Source organism: Hyaena hyaena, unplaced genomic scaffold (assembly GCF_003009895.1).
Source record: "Hyaena hyaena isolate Hyena2069 unplaced genomic scaffold, ASM300989v1 scaffold_163, whole genome shotgun sequence".
NCBI classification, from domain to species: Eukaryota; Metazoa; Chordata; class Mammalia; order Carnivora; family Hyaenidae; genus Hyaena; species Hyaena hyaena.
In genome coordinates, this window is record NW_024080794.1 from 461,590 (window position 1) to 475,316 (window position 13,727).

Genomic DNA, 13,727 nt, shown 5'->3' on the forward strand with positions numbered 1-13,727 from the left:
AGATCTGAAGTTGGGTTTTTTTCCCCCTACATTCTATTAGTCATAGGAAACATAGGGACATAGATGTAGTTTGGAGGCAGTAGAGCAGGAATAGGTACTTTGGAAACTGGGATGATTGCTCACAACTGCTAGGATCTTCTTGAACTCACTGTTACAAATATGACTTTCATTTGATAACTGAGAATTTCTAGCATGCATAATTACATGAGTTGCTGGATCAGGAAATATCCATTCAGGATGGGCAGCTTGGATCACATGGTAACTTGGTAGTCCATGGGCAAGGATTCAGGCCAGTCACAAGCCAGACGCTACTTTAAAAGAGTAGCTATCTGCAAGTGATGACATAGATTTGTTCCAAAATCTAAAGATTGACGCTGTAATTCTCCAATTAGGGCATGCCAGAAATTGAAACAGTATCTCTATCTGCCACAGATGCTCTAAGCACCATGGAATCTGCTGGTGCATAGGTTCTGAGTGACAGAGTAATTTGCACTGCAGACTAGATCTTTTACAAAACTTACTCCTTTCCTGAGCCATGTTAAAGAATGGAAGCTTTTCTGGACACTCGGATCAGAGCAACATATTCAAATGAAGTAGATATTGCCTTTATGATCCAAAGACATCCACTATGGTTCATACCTCTCTCTTACTAGTAGGAGACTCTAAATGCAGCACTTTGTTATTCACCTAAGATAGATATTTCAACATTACCTAGAGGAGAGGTTAGCACAGTTTTTCCACAAAGGGCTAGCTAGAAAATATTTTAGGCTTTGCTGGGTATATGTAGTTTCTGTTACATATCCTTTGTTCTTTCTTAAACGATCATTTAAAAATGTAAAAACCACTCTTAGATCACAGGTTGTATAAAAGCAGACCATTGACCAGCCGTGGCCTATAAACTATAGTTTGGGACACTGTCTTAGACCACCAGGACACTAATAAATTCTGTGAGGTGGCAAACGTCTGGATTTTTGTGAAATCTATTTTAGACCTTCAGGCATGCAAGTGTCTTAGCAAGACATCTAGAATTCTTGTTACTTCCTACTCTCCACTCGGCACAGTGGACCAGCATCGTGTCCTATGAAATGGAGAGATGATAGAGGTCCCTACAGCCTCAATTATGACATAGGGCTTGGAAATTGAGCATATTTTTAACAGCAGCTGCAACTGGAGTCATCACATGATAAGGTTTATGATAAGTCAAAGTAATTTTCCAGGATTCTTCTGTCTTGTAGAAGCTAAATAATGAGTTCATGGGCATCATCACCCCTACCTCCTGTAAATCTTTGTTAATGGGACTAATCTGTGAAGCCCCTCCAGGAATGCAATATTGCTTTTGGTTCACTATTTTGAAAGATGAATAGTTATAGTGGCTTTTCCTTTCCTATCATAATAGCGCACTCTACTAAGGTCATGGAATCAATGTAAAGACAACCAGTCAATTCTACCTATGCACTCCAACATCGGGAAATAACACAGGGTGTGTTCAGTGGGCTCCCTGTAAGACAAACCTAAGTCAAAATTGCATTGATAATCTAACATTCAGAATTCTCTATCTGCCTGGAAAACCACATAGCATAGAGATCTCTAGGAATTGTGTCAGTTCAGAGCCAATGTTTAGTAATCCCTGATTATTTTCCCCTCCCCAATGTGTAATCACCATGGCAAAGGGCCACAGATCCCTTTGGAGACAGCTAAGAGGAAGACATAGCATAAATTTTGGCTACATATTAGGTCCCTCCTCAAGGAGACTTGAGGAGGTTCATTTCAGGGTTCCATAAACCAGATCTAGATCTCCTTGCTTATATAAATCAAGTAATGCCATATTAAACTCCCTATTGTGCATTGAGTTGTATCCACAAAACTATATGTGGAAGTCCTGATATCTGATATGTATGAATGTGACTTTATTTGGAAATAGGGCTGTTGCAGATGTAATTAATATTTAATTTAAGGAGAAGTCATACTGGAATAGGGTAAGCCCTTAATCAAATATGACTGATATGAAAATAGAAGTGAAGAGACAAAAACACAAAAACACAGGGAGAATACCATGTGAAGATAGAGACTGATATTGGAGTGATATGTCAACCATACAAGAAATGCCAATGACTTCCAGCAACACCAGAAGCTAAGGCAAAGTCATGAGACAGATTTTCCTCTTGAGGTTTTAGAGAGAACATGACACAGCCTACACCTTGATTTCAGACTTCTAGTCTCTAGAACTGTGAAAGAACAATTTCTGTTGCTTAAAGCTACCTAGATTGTCATACTTTGTTACAGCAGCCTTAAGAAACTAATATACTTCCCAGCTATTCACGACCCAGAGCATTATAAATGATTAGCCAATGCTGACAATCTCTGTGGGTAAGACTAGTATGATGATTGCTTTTGTTGTGTTATCCATTGTGGTAACCAGCTCATCTTATGTTTAGTGATTAAGTGCTGTCTCTTGGCTCCTGCATTCCAGAATCCCATCATTTCCACTGAATTCAGGAATGAAAAGATTTCTTTTGAATAGTGGAAATCATGGGCAAAGTTAACAGATATGTGACAGACTGATATACATCCAAAAGCAAGATGGAATTATTAACTAGATCATACAAAGAATTTCTACAAATCAGCAAGGCAAAAATAAGTAATCAAATAGAAGTTGTCCATTGTGCAGAAATGTAGAAGCTGTGGCTAAAAAGGTAGAAATATTTAGCCATACTAGTCATCAAAGAAACGTAAATTAATATAATGACAAATTCCTTTATGCCCATGAGATTAGAAAAAACTAGAATGTTTGTTGAAGGAGTTAATCAAGTAGACATTACCAGCTGACCTATGATCTGGACCCGGGAAATTGGAGGCTCCCCACCTCTGCTCTTTTTCTTGGAATGTGTGTTCTGCTTGTTTTCCCTGTTCTCAGAAGCTGTTCCAAGGATACAACCTTCAGATTAAAATGTGGTGTTAAAGCTATCTGGATGACGTAAATGACTGGGCCCAGTTAAGACCTCTATATAAACTTTTAAGATCCTGTGAGTGGGTGCTGAGATCTCATCTTGTGTCCATCCAAGACAAGACTAGCCTCATATGCAAGTTCCTTTCCTTATTAAACACACCACCTGCCAATCTGGAGTGGTCTGCCTCTTTCTTTGGTCTCTCCCTGCCCTGTGGGTACAGGGGCCAGTTTACAAATCAACAGGGTCACATGGCACCAAGCATTGGTACAGATAAGTGATAATAAGAATTCTGATGATTATTGATAGGAATATAAGTAGGTTCAGCCATTTAGATAACAACCTAGATATAGCCTATATCTTACTATTCCTATCTCAGAGAAACTATCCCACAAACCCATGGAGGGACATACGTAAAGATTCTTAATACAGTATTCCTTATGAAAGTAAGGAATTGGAGGCGATCTAGATATCTATCATTAGGGAAGTGATTAAATTATTTTTTAGAGTAGAATGAAAATGTGGATGCATGCTATGCAATACACAGAAAGTCTTGTTGAATTTTCTTGCCAAAATAGACCGTTGCCTAAACTTTTCACTCCATCTCTCTACTACTTTCTTGGTCCAGGTGATTTTTATTCCTTGTTAGATGATTGCAACAGCCTGCAAATGATCTCCATACTTTACTTTTGGAACTTCCAATCTATTTTTAACATAGTGGGAAAAAAAGTGACCTTAAAATGTGTCAGTGTTCCCAGATAAGAACATATCTGCCTTTCCATTGATTCAACTTTTGTCTTACATTCTCAAATAAGGTTTTATAGTTGGGGGTTTGTTTGTTTTTTACTTATTTAATCACATCTTAATTCTATAAAGATTTATTGCTTATCTATCCTGTATTTAGACAGTGCTCTAAATACAAACAAAGCCTTTAGTCTCAAAGAAGTGCATTTCACCAAGAATTTTAGATAATAAGAATGCAATAAATAAATATAAAATACAATGTTAGGGAGTTATATGTGCTTGAAGAAATATAGTATGGGATTAGAGAATATGAGAAGTAGGCAAGGCAGTTGCTATTTGTAAAAGTCTATACTTTCTTATTTATTTTTATTCCCAGTTATTTTATTTTTGTTCACTGTTATTTACAGAGAAACCGAATGCAGAGAGCAAAACAATACTTCAAAAATTATCAGTATTGGTGTCCTAAAGATACACTATTTATTTCAAAAGCTAAAAAAGGAACATTCAGAGAACAAAAATAAACTCAAAGATATTAAAGATTCTAAAAGCATAAATACAAAACCCTATGAAAATGTTAGAATATAATCTTTAAGAAACTATGATAAAAAGATAAAGAGATGGAAAGAGAAAATAAAAATAAGAAAATAGAGGATCAGTACAGTCAGAACAACATAAACATAAAAGACTCCAGAAGAGAGAACAGAGAGAAAAGACAACAATTATCAAGTAATAAAATAATAATATTAAATAATACTGCCATGCTCAAAATGCGGCATGCAATTTTCTAAATTTATTAAGCCTATCAAGTGCTTGTCATAATGGTTGGAAAAGTATTTTACACTAAATCACATGAAATTTCAGAACATTGGAGACACATAGAAATTTCTAGAAGCATTCAGGGTGGGTTTCCATGGGTTATAAACACATTGAAGGATTTTTTACTTTTAGCAAAGAATTTAAGAACAATTAAGTAACAGGTTCATAGAAAACTCAAGGGAAGAAATACAGCTACAACAATGAAGTTTTTTAAATAATTAGAAATATATTATAGTACATTACATAATTTAGCTATAAGCAATATCCACAATTAGAAAAATGTAAATATTAAGTATTTGACTTAGCCAACTTAGCCAATAACAAAAGTTAGTTAAATATTTGGCATACATATGTTCAAACGGTGAAGAGGCTGGGATGAGGACAGGTACAGAGGTGTGGGTTGATGGAGAAAGATGAAGTCCATGTTGTCAATAGTTGGATATCAACAGATACTATTTAAAACTAAAAAAAAAAAAATGATGAAAACTTGTAAAATTAAAGCAGAGAAGGGGAGGTTGGAACCCAACATCATCTTTGTCTTTTCCCTCTTAGTTTCTACCCACCCCTTTCCCACCAACAAAGAATCTGGTTGGAAAGTAAATGGCAGAAAGTAACTGCTGATACAATCCTGATTTTTGCTCTTACCTTTTTTTTTTTTTTTTAGATTTTGAGAATAAGGAAACTCTCACTTTAGCTTTTCTTCCATGTTCTCAATTCCTCCCTCTATCATTACTTTGATACTGATGTCTTCTCTCTGAAAAGAAAATGGAAGCTTTTCTTAATTATTTTTCATATGCCTCTAAATGCAGGTCTGATGGCTTCATGAAAAACATAAATTATCTCAATATTACCTCTAAAAAGTGGACAATTATAATCTCTCTATTGCCAGATTGTTGAAAGCAATCTGACAATGAGGATTCTAGAATGATACCTGGCATATAAGAAGTTTACAATCAGTGGTGGTTATTGCTAATGATAGTAGTTACTAGTACCAGTCCTCATTTCACTTGCTCTGTTGCCAGACTTGAGTCATGTCACTGTGTGTATAAAATGTAATTGATGGATGCAATATGCCTGGGACAGCATATGCACTCAGTAAATATTTGCTGAATGAATTAATCAATATACATGGGAATGAGTGCTTGGTGCTGGAGGCCTTTTTCTATAAAATTGACTGTCCTATTTACAGTGAAGTGATCTTTCTAGTTAGATTTTTCCCCAGAGAATTCTATTTTTATTTTAATTGAAGAGTGGTTATAAAGCTAATTGACTATTTGCATTTGCAGGAAACTATTCCCACCTCCCATCAACCCCAAACCCCAAGGAGCAATCAATGTTTAGAGGTTTCCACCCATACCAGTGGTTTAAAAGAAGTAAAGCCCAAGATTAATGTATATAGCTTGTCAGATATGTACTTAGACTTTTTTTAATGAATCCAACTCAGGCAAGTCAGTAATTAATGCCATAAAATTCAGCTCAACAGAAACTCAATTGAAAAATGAGAACAACATTAACAGAGAGTTCTACTGAAAGATTGGCTATCCAAGGTTGCTATTTTTAAAGCCTAATTCAAGGCACTTTGCCACTTACATGAAGGCAAGGATAGAGGCACATCATATTGTATATAAACATAAAACTTTTCCTTATGTCTTTAGAGCCATATTCAGTATGGACACGTTAGATGTTTATAAAGTTCAGGAAATGCACTAACATATATTTTGAGAGCAGGATATCAAAATGAGACAAAGAAAGTGAAGAAAAATGAGTAAATGTGTACATCTGAAAGCATAGTATATTTATATATTTAGAAGATAAAAATATTCAAGGCAAGGGCACCTTGGTGGCTCAGTCTGTTGAGCGTCTGAATCTTGAATTCAGCTCAGGTCATGATTCCCAGGGTCATGGGATCAAGCCCCATGTTGGGCTCCATGCTGAGTGTAGAGTATAGTTAAGATATTCTCTCTCTCTCTCTCTCTCTCTCTCTCTGTGTGTCTGTGTGTGTGTGTGTGTGTCTCCCTCTGCCCCTCTCCTCAACTCTCACTCTAAAATAAAATTTTATTTTTAAATTTTTGAAAATTCAATGTATTTTATTAAAACAATTATCTAGTTATAAGAAAAACAAGTTAATAGTGGTTTCTTAGAAGAAAACCTTTATGAAATACAAATTTATTAATTTTTTAAATGTAAAAATTCAACTGTTTTTTTCTCCATTAGGAAAAATTAAATAAGATAAAACAAAAACAAACAAACAAAAAAAAAACCTGATGAGGGAAGAAAATAGACTATGACTAACTTAAAATTTGATAATTCCACAGACATACTAATGACAAAAAAATTCATCCTTCATCTAACAGTGTGGTGTCAACTAGAATAAAAATATGTTAGAGACAGAAATTTTAACCTATAAAAGGGAATTATTTTAAACCAAATTTAGAATTTTGAAAATCAAGTAAAATCTAAGCATAAATTACTATGGTTCAAATACTAATATTTTAAGGAATCAGTCATTTCACATTTGAGTAACATTCTCCTTTCAGTCATTTGTCCTGTGTGTTAAAACTGTGTGCATGTGTTGTGATATTTCTATATGTATTACTGAAACAATTTATAAGAAGAAATGAAGGTATTAGGGGGTTTAGAATCAAATCTCGATGCAAAATTTTCATATGAAAAAGCACAACTGGCTATAGTGTATGGTTTACAAATTATTTTCCAAATTCTGGCTTATTAAAACAGCTTTGGTTACAACCTGGAATTTTCTAGTTCCACGTTCAATTTTTGTAAGTTATATTTGTAAGTTCCTCCAAAATAAAAATGAATACAACCATGGCTCTATCAGCATATTTGGCTCTCTGACCTTGCCGGTGAAGATTATATTAGTACTTTGGAGCATATTATGTAGTATGCTTCAGTCCACACACTTCAATAGCTTTTCTTTTTGCTACATAATCAAGTTGAATTTGAAAAAGGCAATATTCAGACCTCTCTTTAATATGACCTTATTTTACTCATTCTCTAAAACAAGCCAATGTCAGAAACAGACATATCCCATCACCCTCACATATGTGCATATACATTATACAGCCTCGCTTCACCTACTAAGCTGTGGTCAGTGCTCAGCCAGGGAGGTGTTCCACCCCATGGTTTTCCAGTAATCATGACCACCACGGATCTTTCCCCTTTCTTGGAGAAGTTACAACATGTCCTGTGTTGTCCACTGATTTTTTATTTACTATCTTTATTATTATATAAACACACACACACACACACACACACACACACACACATACATACATTCTTACATTTATAAAGTTCTTTCTCAAACAGATTCTAAGCTATAAAATTAGATTAATTTGGACTTCAGTTTCTCATGTGTCTTGTATTTATCAAAAACAACTACCATAACAGCTATAAAAACACTGCTGTTTATTTTCCAACTTGATAAATATAATAGTGTTTCTCTCTGCTAAAAATCCTTTATTCGTTGACAGATTGTTCTTGGTTGCCAGCATGGAGATGGGAAAAAGCTAGACATCAGGGACAAAAATAGAAAGGTGTGGTAAATAGTTTGGCTTGAGGGCCTTGAAGGAAATTTATTCACTCATCAAACATTTATTTAATGTCTCCTATGAATTAGGGATTGTGGTGTATTCAAAGGTGAAATATCTGTACCCGCATGTAAGGAGTTTCACATACTCACATTCTCTAGGGTGAGACAGCAAGAAATCAATATTTATAACCTCATGGGGTAAGCACTGGAATATGTGTTTGCATAAAGGGCTGGGAACATAAAAGAAGAGAGGCAAAATGAGTCTGGCTAGGAGAAAGTATCGTAAAGCAGGAATCCTGGAGGTGACTTTTGAACTGGGCCTCAAGGAGAATAAGAGTTAGCTAGTCTCATAGGGGAAGGTCATTTAATACAAAGAGAGGGTCATGTGCCCAAGAAGAGAGGCAAGAAAATATAGGGTGTATGCAGGGAATCACAAGTAGTTTGGTATAGCTAAAGAGTGGAGTCTACAGGAGAGTAGGAGGGAAAAAATAGGAGCAGAGTATGACAGAGGCCAAATCAAAGTATGCCATGGCATTTAGGTTTGGTCATGTAGAGGATAGGGAGCCATGGGAAGGTTTATAAACAGCCCAGTGGTGTGATTGTATTTGCATCTTAGAAAGATCACTTTGACACCTATGCCAAGGATAGATTAGGGGGGAAGAGTCAGAAGGCAGAGAGATAATTTAATAATACATAAGAGAAATTATAATGGGCTGAACAGGCTAGAAGACCAGTGGAGATAGAGAGGGGGGGTGCCAACTTAAGTAACAGAAGAGGGTATGAAATGAATTGCATTTAGTAACATCGTGTAGGTGAGAGAGAGAAGCCTAGATTGACTCTCACAATGATGGCTGGAGTGACAGAATAGATGATACTACAATCTATCAAGAGAGAAACTTAGGAGGAAGATTGTGGGGGAAAAGTTATGAGGACCTACTAAATTTGCACTGTGAAGTTTGGGATGGTGAATTTATTAGGATTTAAGTGTCCTAAGGACAAGGGAGAAATCTGGGCTAGAAACATCATCATGAAGCCAAGGAGGTAAATGAGACTTCTCCAGAAGAATAGAAAGAATGGAGAGAAGAGGGCCAAGAACAACTCTGGTTGGTCCCATCATGTATTTTGTTCAGCAGAGTGTAAGATCAACTTATTGTGATTAAAACTTGGGGCTGAGATGACGGTTTCAAAGCTGGCCAGTGTTTGTGTAATTTGGACTTCATGTTGGTGCCAATGCAGGGAAACAGAGGCATCCTTATGGGTTTGACCAGATGTGTGGCAAAAGGGAAAGAGTGAGGGGTAGGGCTTGAAAGCTGTCAGTCAAACATCTAAGATGGAGTCAGACTTTATTACACCCTCAATCCTACTGAACTCCATGCTGGCCCTGGACCACATCTAGTCTCAGATATTTAAACTTCAAATTTATCTGTGCCACGGAATTGGGGATTTCTTTGTAACAGCAACCTAAACTCTACCCTGCCTGATACAGTGAGTGATGTCATGAAGCTCTAAGAGGTAAAGTCCTCAAAGCACATGAAAGAGAAATGAAGATATGATAGTGACAAGGAGGGAGACAAAAAAAGAGAAGTCTATATATACTTGCCATATTTCTCATAAAGAAAGAAAGAAAGATGGAAGAAAGGAAGAGAGAGAGGGAGGGACGGAAGGAGGGAAGGAAGAAAGACTGAAGAAATAAAGAAGGACAAAGATTTCATAAAGAGGCTACAAGTCTGAAGGAGAGAATGCTGGGTCCTCTCTTGCTGTCCTGGCCCTTACATGAGCTACCAACATATGGGAGGAAACAAGAGAAGCCTCTCCTGAAATGGCTGGCAAGAAAGAGGGGTCTTCTGAGAGAATGATAATTTACACTTAAACAAAGTAGTTGAAGGGAGAATTTTGTGAAAGGTATAAGTTAAAATGGTGGGTTTACAAGAGATTAGAGCTTTCCTGTGGCAGAACAGACTCATTTTAAGAAGAAGCATCCTGGAGAAAGCATAGAGTAGTTGGAAAACAGGATTGGTATGTGTGTCAACTATGGAAGGGAGTTGCATTCTCCTCACTGGATAAGAATGATGAGGAAGGAAAAGAGGGTAACTAGTGGACTCTGGGTTAGATATGAATCACTGATGTAAGTTCTGATGTGAAATAATGCTTGGACCTTGACTTGTATATGGTAGGGAAGTGACAGACAGCCTCTGAGGAAAGAAGTATGATCAGACTGAACTTTTAGAAAATCTAGTCTAAGAATAAACAGGAAAAGTGAAAAATTAGGGGCAAATAAAGCAGTCAGGAGATAGAATTAATGAATTGTACTTGATTGAGGTGTTATAACTTGTATAAAATCTACAAATTCAACTGGTAGGAGGAAATTGAAACTCTTCCTCCGGGCCTCTGAAGCACTTGTTTCTACCTGAATTACACACGTAACCACATTGTATTATACTTTTTTTGTGTTCACGTTTGTCTTGCCCATAGCCTGAGAGCTCTTTGTGAATAAGTGATGTCTTTTTTATACCTGTATCCCCAGGGGTCTGGGCCTGCACAGGAAGGCATTCAGCAACATTCTTTTAAGTGAATAAATGAGGCTGTTGGAATATTTAAGACATGGTGAATAGGCCCCTTACCAAAAGAGTGACAAGAGTGGAGAGAAAGAAGGACATCAGAGGCGTGAGGTATCAGAACACAGTGAATGAATGAAGAAAAGAGAACAATGAGCATCACTACTGTATCCATACTGAGAGACATCTTGGGCTACAACAGGCACAAATACAACTTGGGCCAATGGGAACAGATATAGGGGTCCCTGTCCAGGAAGCTTGCCACTTCCTCTTATTTCAGCTCATATTTGTATGGGGCCTGGGAGTGGCATGGAGGGTAGGAGACGTGGAATGACCAGTGAGAGCAAGACATGACTTCCTATTATATGATATAAGAGAAATTATAATGTAATTTAAGGTACATCATCAACTGAAAGCCCAGAAATAAAAGACAAGGTTCTAGATATAGGTTAGTATATGACATTGGGCTAAGCTATTGATGCTCTGGCAACACTTGTAAGGATGTTTCTCATTCAAAAATTCTATGAGGTTTAAACTAAAGCTTTCATAACATGAAAAAATGTATTTTCATCAATATCAAGTATCACTTATACACAATGCCTTCAGAGAGCATATGTATGGAATATCTTGTATGTAAGTGAATGAAAATTTTGTGACCAAACTATTTCAAAGAATTAAAAGAATACGATCAACTGTCTGGATCTTAACTGAAGCAGAAACAAAGGCAAAGATTATGACTACAGACACAGTGAACTGAATATCAAAACATTCCAAAAGAACATAAAATCAATTAAATGTATAAAATGATCAACAGCAATATAACAAGCATGTTGACAGTGATAAAACATGCTCTCTTTGTTGCTCACTCTACCTGTTTACTCGACCATATTCTGAGACACCAGTTTTACCCACAAACATCCTTAGTCAAAGACAAATGGAGTCCAAGATTCCTGCTCTTCACGTTAGGCTTGGTGTCTAAGAAGTGTTGAGAAACTGCTTAAGAAGATGAATATCACTCTTGGATGGGGTCAAGTCTCACCATCTCAGAGAAAGGACTATGCTACCAAGGGTTGTTCCCCAGGCTTTTATTCTGGCCCAAAGATTGTTTTCAGACACCAAAATCCTACCTTTCAATCACCCTAGTGAGATTAATGACTATCTGATATATGAATATATCTTCACATTAAACCCAGATCTGCTTACTTTAAAATATGGGCAATGTACAAAACTTATTTGGAAACTATTAGCATAACAAATGAGCATCTATAGCAATAAGAAGACTACTAGCACAGAATATGCAGGCAACTGGGCAGAATATGCAACCTCTTTGCATTTTAATTATGTAAGCAAGCTTGTTTTACAATTACTACATCACACAAATATCAAGCCATTTTCATATATCTTCTGAAAGAGAAATGAGAAACAGTAAAACAACAGAAGACTTTCATAAAAAAATGACTGAAACAATGAACTGTGTATCAGGGTTTTTTCCCTGCCCCAGTTAATGTAAACGTGTGTACGGAAAATTGTGTCATGTGTGTGCATCATGTCTAGTAAGAATGCTGGGTCAAAAGTAATTGGATTTCCTTTCTGTCACATATTAAAACTTACAAGGTGTCCATGGGCTTCACCAGTCATAGTTTGTCTATTCTAATCAGGTTTCCTTCTAAAACCAGCACTCTAGGGAGAGGAGGGCTGCTCGTGGCTGAGCCAGAGCTCCCGAGGGACAGCCAAAATGGAAACCTTCACATCAGCAGTTCAAATACTGATCCAACCTCCCATGAAGAATCATATTTTGACTTAACTGGTTCAAAGAAGTAATCCCAAGGTCCTGCATGTGTTTCTTGGTCTTTTTCATGAAAGGAAGGTTACAGTTAAGACATAGATTTAAATGTGGAGGCAGAGAAACCACTATTAATTTTGACTCAAAAAATCAATAAATAATATTTTAAACTTTCTCTCTCTTTCTGTCTCACTCTTTGGCTCAAGAAATGAACTCTGTGTATATTCTCTCCTGTGATTCATGGGCTTGTTTGAGAATTTAGGCAAGTCAGTCAACAACCCCTTTAGACAATCTTATTAGGAAAATTATCTGATCCAGAAAGCCATTAGAATTTAAGCCTTCACCAAGTACTTGTATAAATTATCTTCAAATCCCATTTTATTGTCCCAATTACCTACAATTACAAGGAAACTGGTCACTACTGTAATGCAAGTTCTCAGAATTCAAAGTATTTATAGTTTTCTGATGGGACATCATTTTTTTCCAACAGAATGTATTTGATGATGGATATAAATAGGAGCTCACTGCGCTCTATGCTGTTATTTCCAATGGGGAAGAACAATAACCTGAATATGGGGAAGAGAAGGGTGGACTCAAAGAGAACTTCCCGTTGAGACTTGTAATCTCAGAATTTGGGTCACAGAGAAGCAGCATCACACTCTTTTTGCTTTCACTTTGGCCTTCTAAGGTTTTAAAGGCTGTTTCTTCAAGCGTTGTCAGTATTAAGACATTCATCTCTTTCCACTAAGATTCTTGTGAGTGGTAATAAAATTGTTTTCATTTCATTTGAGAAACCAAGCCAAGTTTTTATTACATTCAGAAAGGCTGCTGTCCAGCTGTTTGGACACCAACGGCACATTAATGTAATGGCAAGCAAAGTCAAATGGGGATGGCCTAGAAGACTGGACGTTTTATCCAGTTACTGGATGTCAGTCTATTTCTGTTCTAGAATCTCATTAAGTCAAAACGGTTTTTAGCATCTTAATCTGTTTCTGGGCCAGGCTGAGGTCACAGAGAGCTCCCTTCATCTCTACTTCTTCAGGCCAAGACTCTGCTAAACTAAGAACATCCCCCACCTCCTTGCACATGTCTGGGGAGCTCATATTCTTGGATTCTTGTTTCATCTTCAGTTCTCCAAACCAAGTGCCATTATTTCCCTTCTAGAGCAAGCAGAGAGGTGGCTCACACCTCATATTAATAATTTGTCTCCTATTTCATTGCACAGAAATATCAAGTGATTTGTAAGATATAGTATATAATCTAAAGAATGATATAAATACACCTCTATACGTGTATATGCATAGACCATCTCTAGAAGGTTACACAAGAAATGG

The 13,727-nt window shown here is 36.7% G+C and overlaps 1 long non-coding RNA gene across 1 annotated transcript in view; it reads right to left on the reverse strand.

Moving 5' to 3' along the window:
- Positions 1–4,476: 4,476 nt before the first annotated feature.
- Positions 4,477–13,727, reverse strand: part of LOC120236812 — a 232,004-nt gene continuing 222,753 nt past the window's right edge. The window contains exons 3-4 of the long non-coding RNA XR_005529777.1: positions 5,151–5,259; positions 4,477–4,967 (exon numbers count right to left, since the gene is read on the reverse strand). This is a non-coding gene — a long non-coding RNA (uncharacterized LOC120236812). The remainder of the gene's footprint in view (positions 4,968–5,150; positions 5,260–13,727) is intronic.